At 45.9% G+C, this 12,981-nt stretch overlaps 1 protein-coding gene across 3 annotated transcripts in view; it reads right to left on the reverse strand.

The window, feature by feature from the left end:
• Positions 1-12,689, reverse strand: part of NCS1 (neuronal calcium sensor 1) — a 58,301-nt gene extending 45,612 nt beyond the window's left edge. Inside the window, exons 1-2 of one of the 3 annotated variants that reach the window (XM_083721494.1) lie at positions 12,266-12,328; positions 2,825-2,954 (exon numbers count right to left, since the gene is read on the reverse strand). The gene's annotated coding sequence lies outside the window, so the exon portion shown is untranslated. Of the gene's footprint in view, positions 1-2,824; positions 2,955-12,265 lie in introns of all 3 variants that reach the window. The other 2 variants (XM_083721492.1, XM_083721495.1) reach the window with 2 other exon arrangements.
• Positions 12,690-12,981: the final 292 nt, after the last annotated feature.

The raw sequence follows: 12,981 nt of genomic DNA on the forward strand, positions 1-12,981 counted from the left end.
GCCCAGGTCTACGTACACACCACAACCCCATACTCACTACAGTGATACCTCAGGTTACAGACGCTTCAGGTTACAGACGCTTCAGGTTACAGACTCCGCTAACCCAGAAATAGTACCTCGGGTTAAGAACTTTGCTTCAGGATGAGAATTGAAATCGTATGGTAGTGGCACAGCGGCAGCGAGAGGCCCCATTAGCTAAAGTGGTACCTCAGGTTAAGAACAGTTTCAGACCTCCAGAACGCATTAAGTTCTTAACCCAAGGTACCACTGTACTAATAATTGTAAAAGTGCAAGAGCCTGGAATCAGACACAGAATTCAGCTTCTTGTAAACCTCAACTTTTTAAAAACAAACGAACGAACACATACACATTCTAGTCCCCTTGATGGCAAATACTACAGTACAGCACTTTTAAGTGAAATCTCAGCACCCAGAAGGGTATCTGAATACAGCATAAGAAGAGCTGGCTGTATCTGGAGATTTGCTTCAGAGATCGAGACTGTGGGGAGCTCTGAAAAATTAATAAATATAATTTGGACTATAATTTGGTCTTCTTTATTTTAGTTTTTTATTTTAATTGGAGTATTATGATTGGATATATTAATTGGATGTTTTTTATTGGAAAATCAATAAAAATAATTTAAAAGAAGAAGAAGAGCTTGCTGGATCAAGCCAAAGGCCCATCTAGTCCAGCATCCTGTTCTCACAGTGGCCATGCAGTGGTAACCCACAACTAGCTCCTCCTGGTGGCTTCCACCAATGGGTATTTAGAAGCATAGGCATTCCAAGGGGGTTGTGGGAGAGGTGCCGCTGCCTTTGCCCCAACCAACCTCTCTCCGATTATGCCAAAGCGCACAGATTGCATAATATATACCCAGGTTGCGAAATTCCACAGGGCACACACACACACACACACAGTACCACAGTCCTGCTCACTGCTGTCGCAGCTATGATTTCCTTTTCCTTTTAGTGTGCTAGCCATCTACCCCTCCTGCTAAATCCCCATGTCCTTTGTTCCAGAAGCCAGTTTTCAATTAATGCCACTCTGCTACGCCTCAATTAACAGAAAAGGCAACTTTCTGTGAGCGGGAGAGATAAGGGGGAACCGTGTATAGATTGGATTGATGCAAAGTCTGGGTAGCAGAAAGGCCTTCTCAAAATGAAGCACATCGTCATCTTTTGTTTGCCAGGTCTTGGCAAAAAGCCATCTGTCTAGTCTCCACAGAGGCAAGGTTAACACCACCCTGGATGAAATGTTAGACTCTTAGCTTGGCCAAAGAATCGGTCCCTACTGCCTGTCCCAAACTGCTGTCTATTTAGGAATCCTGACCCAACATCACTTGTATTATTATTTACTTATTGCATTTATATCCCACTTTTTTTCTCCAAGGAACTCAAGATGGCATATATATTTTCCCCCTCATTTAATCCGCACAGCAACCCTGTGAGGTAGGCTAGGCTGAGAGGCAGTGAATATCCCCCAAGATCACACCCTGTGAGTTTCATGGCCAAGTGGGGATTTGAACCCTGGTCCTAGTTCTTGTTCAATCCCCACAACTACCCTGTGAGGTAGGTTAGATTGAGAGGCGATGACCCAACCAAGGCTTCACGACACTGGCTCTATTCCCAATTGATCCAAGAGCTCAGGCAGAGTGCAACGAAATTGAAAACTGCCCCCCCCACACACATCAAAACTTCCAAAATCTTTATTACAGTACAGTGGTACCTCGGGTTAAGAACTTGTTCTGGAGGTCCGTACTTAACCTGAAACTGTTCTTAACCTGAAGCACCACTTTAGCTAATGGGGCCTCCTGCTGCTGCTGCATGATTTCTGTTCTCATCCTGAAGCAAAGTTCTTAACCTGAGGTACTATTTCTGGGTTAGCTGAGTCTGTAACCTGAAACGTCTGTAACCTGAAGTGTCTCTAACCCGAGGTACCACTGTAATACTCTTATTAAGTCAATTGAAACGGCAAAAGCCCGTGTGGTATAGTGGTTTGAATGTCAGATTAAAAATCCCCACTCTGACAGGAAGCTCTTTGGGCAACCTTGGGCCAGTCTCTGCTTCTCAGCCTAATCTACCTCACAGGAGTGTCGCAAGGATGAAACAGGGCAGGGTAAGAACCTTGTATGTCACACTGAGGTCCTTTGAGGGAAGGTGGAATACAAACACAATAATGAATAAATAAAATAAAATGCAAACGAAACCTTGCTTCCCTGTCTCTGTGGGAGTAACTGCAGGGTTTTGATATTTCAGAACACTGGAAGGGGGTGACCACACTGTTGTGTGACCTTTCCCCTTGCCCCCAGCCTTAGGTGCAACCTGAAACTACAGGAATTTTTCCAGGGCGATGGGGGAGTGGGCTGGTAGATAGATAAAACTTTATTTGCATTAGCCAATAGCCATAGCAACAGTTAAACGTTACAGTACACGCAGAAAAGGAAATTTGATATAAGAGCACCATTTAAAGTCCTGAATCAGCCATTAGTTAGTGGCCGTTATTCTGATTGCCCCTGCTATGAACCTAGCAACCTTTGCTGTTATCTGCTCATTTTGATCTGTTAGAAGAAAGGACATCTTGGCAGTGGTTGAGCGCCCTGGGATGGTTAGTACGAGTGGGGTGATGATCTCGTTCCTCAGGTATTTGTAGAGAGTACAAGACAGGAGGGCGTGGGGGAGTGGGCTGGTTTTTCGCCTCCCCTTTTTGCTTCATGTCTAAATTTCATAGAATCATAGAGCTGCAGAGTTGGAAGGGATTCCAGAATCATCTAGTCCAACCCCCTGCAAAGCAGGAATCACAGCTAAAGAATCCCTAGTCAACCAACCTTTGTATAAAAACGTCCAATGAAAGAGTCCATCACTTTCTGAGGTCGTTCATCTCAATGCAGAAAAGCTCTCATTCTCAGAAAGTTCTTCCTAGCGTTTAGTTGGAATCTCCTTTCTTGTCACTTGTATCTGTTTCAGGTTAATTTACAGTTTACCTTAGAATTAATTATTGAAATCCAATATAAGTCCTAGTCAGACAATACTCACTGAAGCTACTGGTTCATTAATGCCAGCGAGTCTACTCTGAGCAGAATTTGGCTGGATGCAATTCAGAAAAATCTTACAGAGACACAATGGGCAGACTCCATCCTCAGTTGAAGTTTTAAACCAATGGTTTGTTTGTTTACAATTAAGCAGTATAAAATTTTAGGAAATAAATAAACAATGCATAATTTAAATCATGGATATTTCAATTTATTTTAATTGCGGTGGCGCTGTGGGTTAAAGCCTCAGCGCCTAGGACTTGCCGATCGAAAGGTCGGCGGTTCGAATCCCTGCGGCAGGGTGCGCTCCCGCTGCTCGGTCCCAGCGCCTGCCAACCTAGCAGTTCGAAAGCACCTCCGGGTGCAAGTAGATAAATAGGGACCGCTTACCAGCGGGAAGGTAAACGGCGTTTCCGTGTGCGGCTCTGGCTCACCAGAGCAGCGATGTCACGCTGGCCATGTGACCCGGAAGTGTCTCCGGACAGCGCTGGCCCCTGGCCTCTTGAGTGAGATGGGCGCACAACCCCAGAGTCTGGCAAGACTGGCCCGTATGGGCAGGGGTACCTTTACCTTTACCTTTTATTTTAATTGTATTCTTAAACCACAAATATCACTCTCTTTCTTTTTTTGAAGCAACAGTGACAAGACTCTCCCCTAACCTCTGCCAACTAATTTGGACTACTGCAACACACTCTGTGTGGGGCTTCCCTCGCGCTTTTTCAGCAAGCTTCAGTTAGTGCAGAATGCTACAGCCTGGTTGCTTACAGGCTGTCATCATCTAACACCTGTGTTCAGAGATCTGCAATGGCTGCCAATTTGCTCCCAGGCCAAGTTCAAGGTGTTGTTGTTGTTGTTGTTGCTGCTGTTGTTGTGTTGTTGTTGTTGCTGCTGCTGCTGCTGCTGCTGCTGTTGTTGTTGTTGTTGTTGTTGTTGTTGTTGTTGTTGTATAAATCCCTTAACAACTTGGGACTGGTTTACCTACGAGATTGCCTTATCCTATAAATGTCCACTCAACCATTTTGATCTGTGCAACTGCACAATTACAGATTTCACATAAAACCCATTTCATACAGTATTTGTAAGAACTTGATCTTTAGTGTTGCGGCACCTGCACTTTGAAACGCCCTGCCTATTGATATCAGGCAGGCGCCTTCACTCAACTCAATTTGGCACCTGCTAAAAGCCTTTTTGGTTAGACAAGCCTACCCCGATGTTTAGAAACCTGAGGCGAGTTTTAATCTGTTTTAGTGAATTGTTATTTTAACTTTTTGAAAGTCTTAAATTATTCTTATTAATCTTTCTTATGGACAGTTTTATTGTTTTATATTTTCTGTACATTGCTTTGAGGGTTTTCTTTAAAACCAAGCAATGTATACCGGTATATTTCATGAAATAAAATGATAATGAATAATTTCTAGCGATGTGAACCTGACATTGTCATAAACAAAATAAAAACTGCTAGAGAGGACTGCCTGCGTGTGTTTTTTTAATCTACAGATTGGGGACTGATTTTTTTCTGAGAAGGAATTGAAGTAGCAATGAGATCAGCTAGAAAACATAGCTGAATGTTTTGTTTTCAAGAACCGAGCTGATCAAATCAGATTTTCAGGTGGGCCCTGGATGAAATTAAACTTTGATTAGGGCAAACTCAAGGACTAGAGGTCCAAATCATTTCATGATTTCACTACTGCATTGCTAATTTGATGCTTGATGCACAAAAGGGGGAGTGTTATGTGAGAAAAAGACTGCATCTTTGGGGGCTTCTTATCATTTAGGAGAGAGGAGCTGTTGCAGACCTCAGAACACACCAAGGTGGCTGTGGAAGGTGCCGTGGTGGTGATAGCTGACTCCCTACTGAGGGGCACAGAGGCAGTGCTGTGCAGAGGTAACAGTATGTTGTCTTTCATTGCAAAGGTTCACAATGTGACAGAGAAGTTGCCAAGCCTTAAAAAGCCCACTGACCACAACCCCTTCCTTCTTGTTCATGTGGGTACAAACAATACTGCCACACACAACCTTCAACGTATAGCAAAGGGACTATGAGAAGGCCTTGGGACACAGGTGGTCTTTTCATCACCCCTTCCCATTGAAGGTTGTGGCCCTGGAAGAGAGAGGGAAATGCCGAAAGCAAACCACTGTGCAGGTGGTGTAGTCAGGAAATGTTTGGCTATACTGGCCACGATGGTCATGCACTGCCTCCACAGTCAGAGGCAGCAATGCATCTGGATACCAATTGCTGGGAACAGCAAGTGGGGAGGAGTGCTGTTGAACTCAGGTCATAAGGAGGTAAAAAGAGCCTGCTGGATCATGTCAAAGGCCCATCTAGTGCAGCATCCTGTTCTCACAGTGGTCAAGCAGATGCCTGTGGGAAACCAGCAAGCAGGATTCAAGCACAAGAGCACTCTCCCCTCCTGGAGTGTCCAGCAACAGACATTCAGAAGCATGACAGTTGCTGGCAGAGCATAGCCAATGTGGCCAATAGCCACTGATAGCTCTCTCCTCCATGAATTTGGCCAGTCCATATAAGTTAGTGGCCATCACTGGCCCCTGTGGGAGCAAGTTCCATAGTTCCACTCTACGCTGCCTCACAAAATACAACCATAATGTACAAGAATAAAAACATACAGGATAACATAAACCCATTTGTGTTACTTGGAACCTTGTGGTGTTAATTTATTATGCTTGGTTTTGGTATGGAAATTTGTTCCTATATGTTTGGTTCTAGGTATCCTACTTTTATTTTATTTTATTTGGAATCTGTTATTCTACTTCAATAGGTTTTTATTATAAATATACGTTAAACATAAAAACATTTCTGTTTTGCTACACCCCTGCCAATTCCATAGCCAGCAGGTTATATAAAGGCATGCTTCTCACCTGCTACATCTGGGCTGCTCTGACACAGAGCTTCTCCTCAAATTATTAGCACCCAGCAAAGAGTCCAAAAGGCATCTCTGGAAAGAGACACAAAGGCGATCCTGCAACTTTGCAAAGGCAGCAGCGGTTCCTATTGTTACCAAGAAGCGTGTGTGTGTGGCGGCTCTCTACTGTAGGAGCGAAGAGCCTTTTAACTTTTTTTCTGCCAAGGACTGCACCCAGCTACAAATAGCCAATCCTTTATTTTTTGCTGCCAAATTGAAAGTTACCTGCCACTCTGAATGAAAATTAGTATGGCAACTGAGGGCCAAATGAAGGCATCTCAAGGGCAGGAAGTAGGGTTGCCATGAATTTGGTGTCAGGGAAGTGTGTGTACCCCTCCCCAGTCCCCAACCCAACCTGTCCTTTATTTTGTCCGAACTGTCCTGTATTTTGCCCGACCAAAGTGGCAAGCCTACCCGGAGGTCTAATTAAAATTTAGTGAGACAACTGAGGGACAAATGAAGCCATCTCAAAAGAGGGTGACTCTTCACTCGGTGGCCCAGTTCAAATGAGTATGGCAAGTGAAGGCCAAACAAAGGTATCCAAAGGAAGGGTAGATCTCAGCTCAAAAAGGCCAATTACAAATTAGCATGGCAACTAAAGGCCAAGCAAGGGTATCTCCTTTGAGATGCCCTTGCTTGGCCTTTAGTTGCCATGCTAATGGCTCAGAGGACTAGTTTAAAATTTACTATGCCTTGGCTCAGAGGACTAGTTTAAAATTTACGATGGCAACTGAGAGCCAAACAAAGGTAGTCGAGGGGAGGGTAGATATTAGCTTGGAGGCCTTATTCGAAGATAGCATGGCAACTGAGAGCCAAACAAAGATAGGGCAGGTGAATCTCAGCTCAGTCTAGCAATCATTCATCCCCTTAAGAAAGATAACAGTCATCTCTTCATGCAACACAATCACATTCCCGTAAATTGCAAGACTGTGTTGGTTTCTTCAAAAAGGGGAGAGGATTGGTTCATATTACCCTTACAGAGTGATTCCTTTCCTAAGGAAAAGAGGCCTCACAATCAATCATCCAGGGACATATTCCCTTCAGCAGCCATTTGAAAAATACATAATCTGCTATTAGCCAGTCTTCTGAAAACAAGCTCATTAAAGCATCAGTGCTTAAAAACAGAGCACCCGTATTTGTCAACATGTCTCCGGAGTAGGGAATGGATTTAAACAGGCTGAGGCAGGGAAAGCGAGAGAGAGAAAGAGAGAGACAGGTAATCAGAGGTAAAGCACATGTTCTGCATGCAGAAGGCCTGAAGTCCCAATCCCATTGGCATCTCCAGGCAGAGTTAGGAAACTCTGGAGAGATGCTGCCAGTCAGTGTGGGCAATACCAATGGTCTGATTCAGAAAAGGACAGCTTCCTGTGTTCTGATTTAAACCAGCCTTCCAATCAGAATCTTACTTTAAGGGTAGCCCAGCAGTAAAGTATCTGCTTTATCCTACAGAAGGTCCCAGGTTCGATCTCGCCTGAAACCCAAGAGAGGAAGCTGCCTGCCAGATGGACCAACAGATTGATTCAGGATATGTTTTTGTTTAAATAAGCCCCTTATTCAGAGCCATGAAGACTAAGATATTAATTTTACAGAAGTGTTGTAGGTGAGTGATAAAGTATCTGCTTTGCATAAAGGTAAAAGGACCCCTGACCGTTAGGTCTAGTCGTGACCTACTCTGAGGTTGTGGCGCTCATCTCACTTTACTGGCTGAGGGAGCCAGCGTACAGCTTCTGGGTCATGTGGCCAGCATGATTAAGCCGCTTCTGATGAACCAGAGCAGCACACAGAAACACCGTTTACCTTCCCGCCGGAGCAGTACCTATTTATCTACTTGCACCTTGATGTACTTTCAAATTTCTAGGTTGGCAGGAGCAGGGACCAAGCAACGGGAGCGCACCCCGTCGCAGGAATTCAAACCACTGACCTTCTGATCGGTAAGCTAGGCTCTGTGGTTTAGACCACAACGCCACCCGCGTCCCTCTCCCAGTTCTTAGGGCTGCCAATATATATGTGCTTGAAAACACAAGGGCAATGTGGGGAAAGATGACTACTAGCCACAATGGCTATGCTCTACCTTCACAGTCAGAGGCATTAATGCTTCTGAATACTTATTGCTGGGAACCAGGAGGGGAGAGAACTCTTGTGCTTGAATCCTGCTTGTGAGCTTCCCACTGGGGCATCTGGTGGGCCACTGTGAGAAGAGGATGCTAGGCTGGATCAAGCAGGGCTTTTTTCTTATTTTATTTTTTGCATTCACACCCCATCTTCCTTCCAAGGAGTTTGATGTGGCATACATGATTCTCCCCACTCCCCATTTCATCCTCACAACAAACCTGTGAAGTAGGTCAGGTTGAGAGGCGATGACTGTGGCCCAAGGTCACACAATGAACTTCATGGCCAAGGGGGAGGATTTGAACCCTGGTCTCCCAGGTCATAATCAGACACGGTAACCATTACACCACACTGCCACTCACCCCTGAAGACTTGGTCTGGGGTAAAAAAAAAAAGTCTAGCCACCCTTGGAGACCATCCTATTCTGCTTTTGCCACATACAGAGGTAGAGGTGGCTGAGAATCAGGAATAAAACTTCTCACTTTCTGCACATTTGCAGAATCATGCCGCGTCGTTTTCTATGCAGGTCACAGAATTTTAGATTTCCTCTGGTGCAATGTTTCATTTTGGTTTTGGCAGAACCAGGCAGGCAGAGACAAGGTCCTGACCTGCCTGCTGCCCACAGTGCATCAACTGACTTGATGCCAAAAGAGAGAGAAGATGCAAAGTGATTTGGTTCTATTTTAAAACCTGCCCTGCCTCTGAGATCATGTGGCCAGAGCATGAAAGTCACCAGAAACAGCACAAGTCAAGGCTGATTTGCTCCCCCTTCCTAATTACAGGATTTGGTTTATTCGTAACGCCAGGAAGCAAAACTGGCAGCATCAGGCGATTTGAAGCCTAGATGCTCAAGGGATGGACAGCACAACATAAATAGTACAGAATTGCAAAGAGACCCAAAGCGTCATCTAGTCCAACCCCTGGAATCACAACATGAATGTGTCAATTATTATTATCACTGTCACCACAAATTAAATGCCTTGTGATTGCCTTTATTAATATTATGCCTTAAAGTGGAAAAACTAACTCAGAATTGTCTACACTGACTGGCAGCAGCTCTTTGGGGTTTCAGGTAAGGGACATTCCCAGTCCTACCTGGAGATGCCAATAATTGAACGTGGTACAAGATTCTAGATCTCATGCTTCTGAATAAAGGACTGATTTAAATAGGAGCATAGGAAGCTGCCTTATATGGAGTCGGACGCTTGGTTCATCTGTTTCAGTGCTATCCACACCTACTGCGGTGGCTCTCCAATGTGTCAGGCTGAAGCCTTTCTGCAGCCCTACTTGGAGATGCTGGGGGTTGAACTCAGGACCTCCTTCATGAAAAGCAGATGCTCTACCACTGAGTGAAATGCCCTTGTCCAGAGATCCCCCAGGTGCCAACTTTGCATTCTCCCCAGCACCAGGTTAAAACCTGGTTATTTATTCTAGCTTCCAAAGTCATGGTTAATCTCACTGTTGCATTTTTAAATGACCATTGCTTGGCTTTTAAAACTACTTCTGCTTTTTATCCACTCCTGACATTGCAGGTGGATGCATGTATTGTTTTAATTGTTAGGTGCCCCCCACTCTGAAACATTTGGAGAGGGGATGGGCTACAACAAGCATTTAAATAAATAAAGCATTGAAAATAAAATCTTGCAGATGCACCGGTTCAGATTCCAAGTCACTATACGAACTACAGCCAGCTCTGGGATGAAGCCTCCGGTCTCAAATTTCTACGGCTCTTGTTACCTCTCTCTCCTTTCGCATGATAACTGCAATGTAATCAGGAAGCATGCCAGATATTTATTATTATTTTTTCCTGAGTAGCAACACCACACAACCTCAAAAGCAACATAAAGATATTTGAAACCCGGCAGAGCTGCATTGAGCTTCCTATTCACATACACACAAACACTCATCCTGCTCATTAAGTGACTGTTGGCAACATACGGCCACACACCTTCTGTTCACCATATTGCAAGCTGCTAGAGCGAAAATGCGCATGTATAGATTTGTCACCTCTGGGGCGCGGCAAGGCTAAGAGACAAACAGAGAAGGAGAGAGAACATTTTGATGCTTGAAAACAATAAAAGCCCCTCCAAAGCAGCTACTTCAGTAGTCCAAAGCTAAAGATGGAGAAACCGGAGGTGGGTCCAAGTCTACTGAGGAATGCAACACTGTTGTGCTGGGAAGCCTGGCATTCTTTCAAGTTCCTAGTCCTCATTGTGAAATAAATTTATTTATTTAAGCCATGAAGCTCACTGGCTGACCTTGGGCCAGTTACTGAGTTGATCAGACAGCTGATGGTCTCTTCCAACTTACATCTTCCACTAAGTCAAACCTAGGAGTTAAACAGCTCTTGTTTCTCCCTTGAGATGCAGTGGCAGAGCTTTGTGCTCCAGCATTGGGCAGGCAGAGAGCAAGAGGGGGCGGGGCTCACGTCCTGTGGGCATGGTGCACTGCCCACAGGGGCATGGCACATGTCCTGGGGGTGTGGCGCCCAGTGCAGGCAGGGGGCAGCCACGATGGCACCCCACTGGGATCACGCTGCCGGGGGTGGTGCGCTCCCCCCCCCACACTCCTCTTCCTCTGCCAGTGTTGAGATGTTATCTTCCTTTCTTGCCAAAGGTTTAAAGGTAACAGTTTTAATCCAGGCACCTATTAATTCCAGAATGGCACTCTCCATTACAGGTGCGATGATCATACCCTGCCAAAACAGATAAGGGGCTCTGTGCTGGTCATTGACCATAAAAATAAAGATTTGATTTAATAAGATCATAACAGAACGGAATTCAAGCGGCAACTCTGTAGATACTGAACACACAGCTCCTGGTGGAAACAAGCTGTACATCTGAGCCACGGGGAACCATCAGCAGTGACTCCCCCACTGACTGGGCACAGATATGAGGGATCAGGCAGTCCTTACTGTATCCCAGACCCAGGTAGTTAAGGGTCTTGTAAATTAAGGTTTCATATATCTCTTAAAGCTTAGGAAGGGAATGATATACACCACGATATTATAGTGAACCAGTGTGGTCTTGTGGTTGGTGTCTCAGACTAGAACCTGGGAGTCTGGGGACCAAATATTCATGCGACTATGAAGTTCACCGATTGAAATTGGGCCAGTTGCCAACTCAGCCTAGCCTACCACACAAGGTTAATATGGAGATCAGGAGGGCGATGTACACCACTTTGAACTCTGTTGTAAATACAATTAATTAATACAAGAACCTTGAACATGGCCAGGTAATGCATGGGCATTCGGAAAAAGCTTCTGAGCACTGGAGCTATGCTCTTATGTGCAGAACATCCCACTGGTAGACCATGCACCTGCCATGGGCATCAGAGCTGTCCCACCTCCCACTCTGGCAACCGTGGCCACCAAACGTCTCTCTTCCAAAGGCACATGAAATGTGGATCCAGCTTGCAACCCCCTTTTGCCAGTGATGATAGAATGCATTTTAGGTCAAAAGGCGGTGCTTCGGATGCACAATTTAGTCATTACCTCCCAATTACAGATGCAGGAAGCAGAATGCACTCAAGACAGTCTTAAAAGGATGGCTTTGGAAAATGGCATTGTTTGTGCATTTCAAAGTAGCTTATATAATAAGATTATAAGGACGATTCCCTTCCCTGCACTCTCAGCATATGTCCCAAATTAACTAGCATCTCCAGTAGGGCTGAGGGGTCCCTGCCTCCCCCCCCCCAAAAAAAAAAAAACCAAACTGTGGAGAGCTGCAGCTGCCAACCAGTGCGTAAAGTGCTGAGCTAGGTGGACCAGTGACCTTACTCAGGATAACGCAGGACCCATAGCTCAGTGGTGGAGCATCTGCTTGCATGTAGAATGTCCCAGCTATGAAAGAAGCAGCTTCCTGTGGAAGCCAGAATCATGAGGACTAGAATCTTGCTTTGTTTTTACGGGAAAGGCCATAGCTCAGTGGTCAAGCAACTGCATGCATAAGGTCCCAGGTTCAATCACTGGCATCTCCACTTAGGGCTAGGAAAAGACACACCCTGGTGAGCCCCTGATGCCGGCCAGTGCAGACAGTACTGACTCCGGGTAAGACCATGCAACCAAGTGAGATTCCCAGCCGCTGATGGAGGAAAGCCTTGGCAAATGGGCTTCCATTCAAGAATGCGGGCTGGGAAGGGAGGGGGGGTGCAAGCGCAGAAGGAGGCGCCACGTGTATCCCGATCGAAGCCTGCTTGGGCTACTCACCGCTGCAGAAGGTCTCGGCTGCCGCTGCCGGGAAACCTCGGCGTGGCTGGAGGAGGAGGAGGCCGCGCAGCGGAGTGGGGGGGGGGGGGACGCGCTGCGGCTCCGAATTGGCTCCGCTCCCAAAAGGCGACGCGCCAATCCGAATTCGCCCACTCCGCCGCTTTCTAGGATCTGGGGTAGCGTGGGAGGCTTTCTCGCGAGTCAGGGGTGAAGCCGCTTCGGTAGTAAGAGCTGGACTGGGCTTAACTCCCCACCACCACCACCCCGCCACTCTGCAAGCGCGCTTCGCTGAGGATCGCGGCTTCCCCCGAGTGGCCCCTTAATTCGGGAGGAATTGAGTATGCAAAGAGATAGGCTTTGTGGAATGATCAGCAGTAAGGTCCGCGGCAGTCAAACGGGCTCCGGTCATAGTCATAGTCAATGCGGATTTGATTTAGCAGTGCAGTCTTTAACACGGCTTATTCCGCAATAGATTTGCAGTGTTAAATTACCTGATTTGGTCTCCTTTTTTCTCTTTTATTGAAGAAGAACAGGGTGTATTTTAATGTCATCATCACAGAGGTGTCTGTGGAGGGGATATATTGACTGAAAATGTCTAGCAAACCAGATCGGTAGTTAGGTTCCTATTGAGGGTATTCGACAAGCCAACATGACAGTGATGCGGGATTGAGGATTGGAGTGATCATTCTGTGATACCATAGCAGTGGACAAAGATG

This window comes from Podarcis gaigeae (assembly GCF_964106915.1).
Source record: "Podarcis gaigeae genome assembly, chromosome: Z".
NCBI classification, from domain to species: domain Eukaryota; kingdom Metazoa; phylum Chordata; class Lepidosauria; order Squamata; family Lacertidae; genus Podarcis; species Podarcis gaigeae.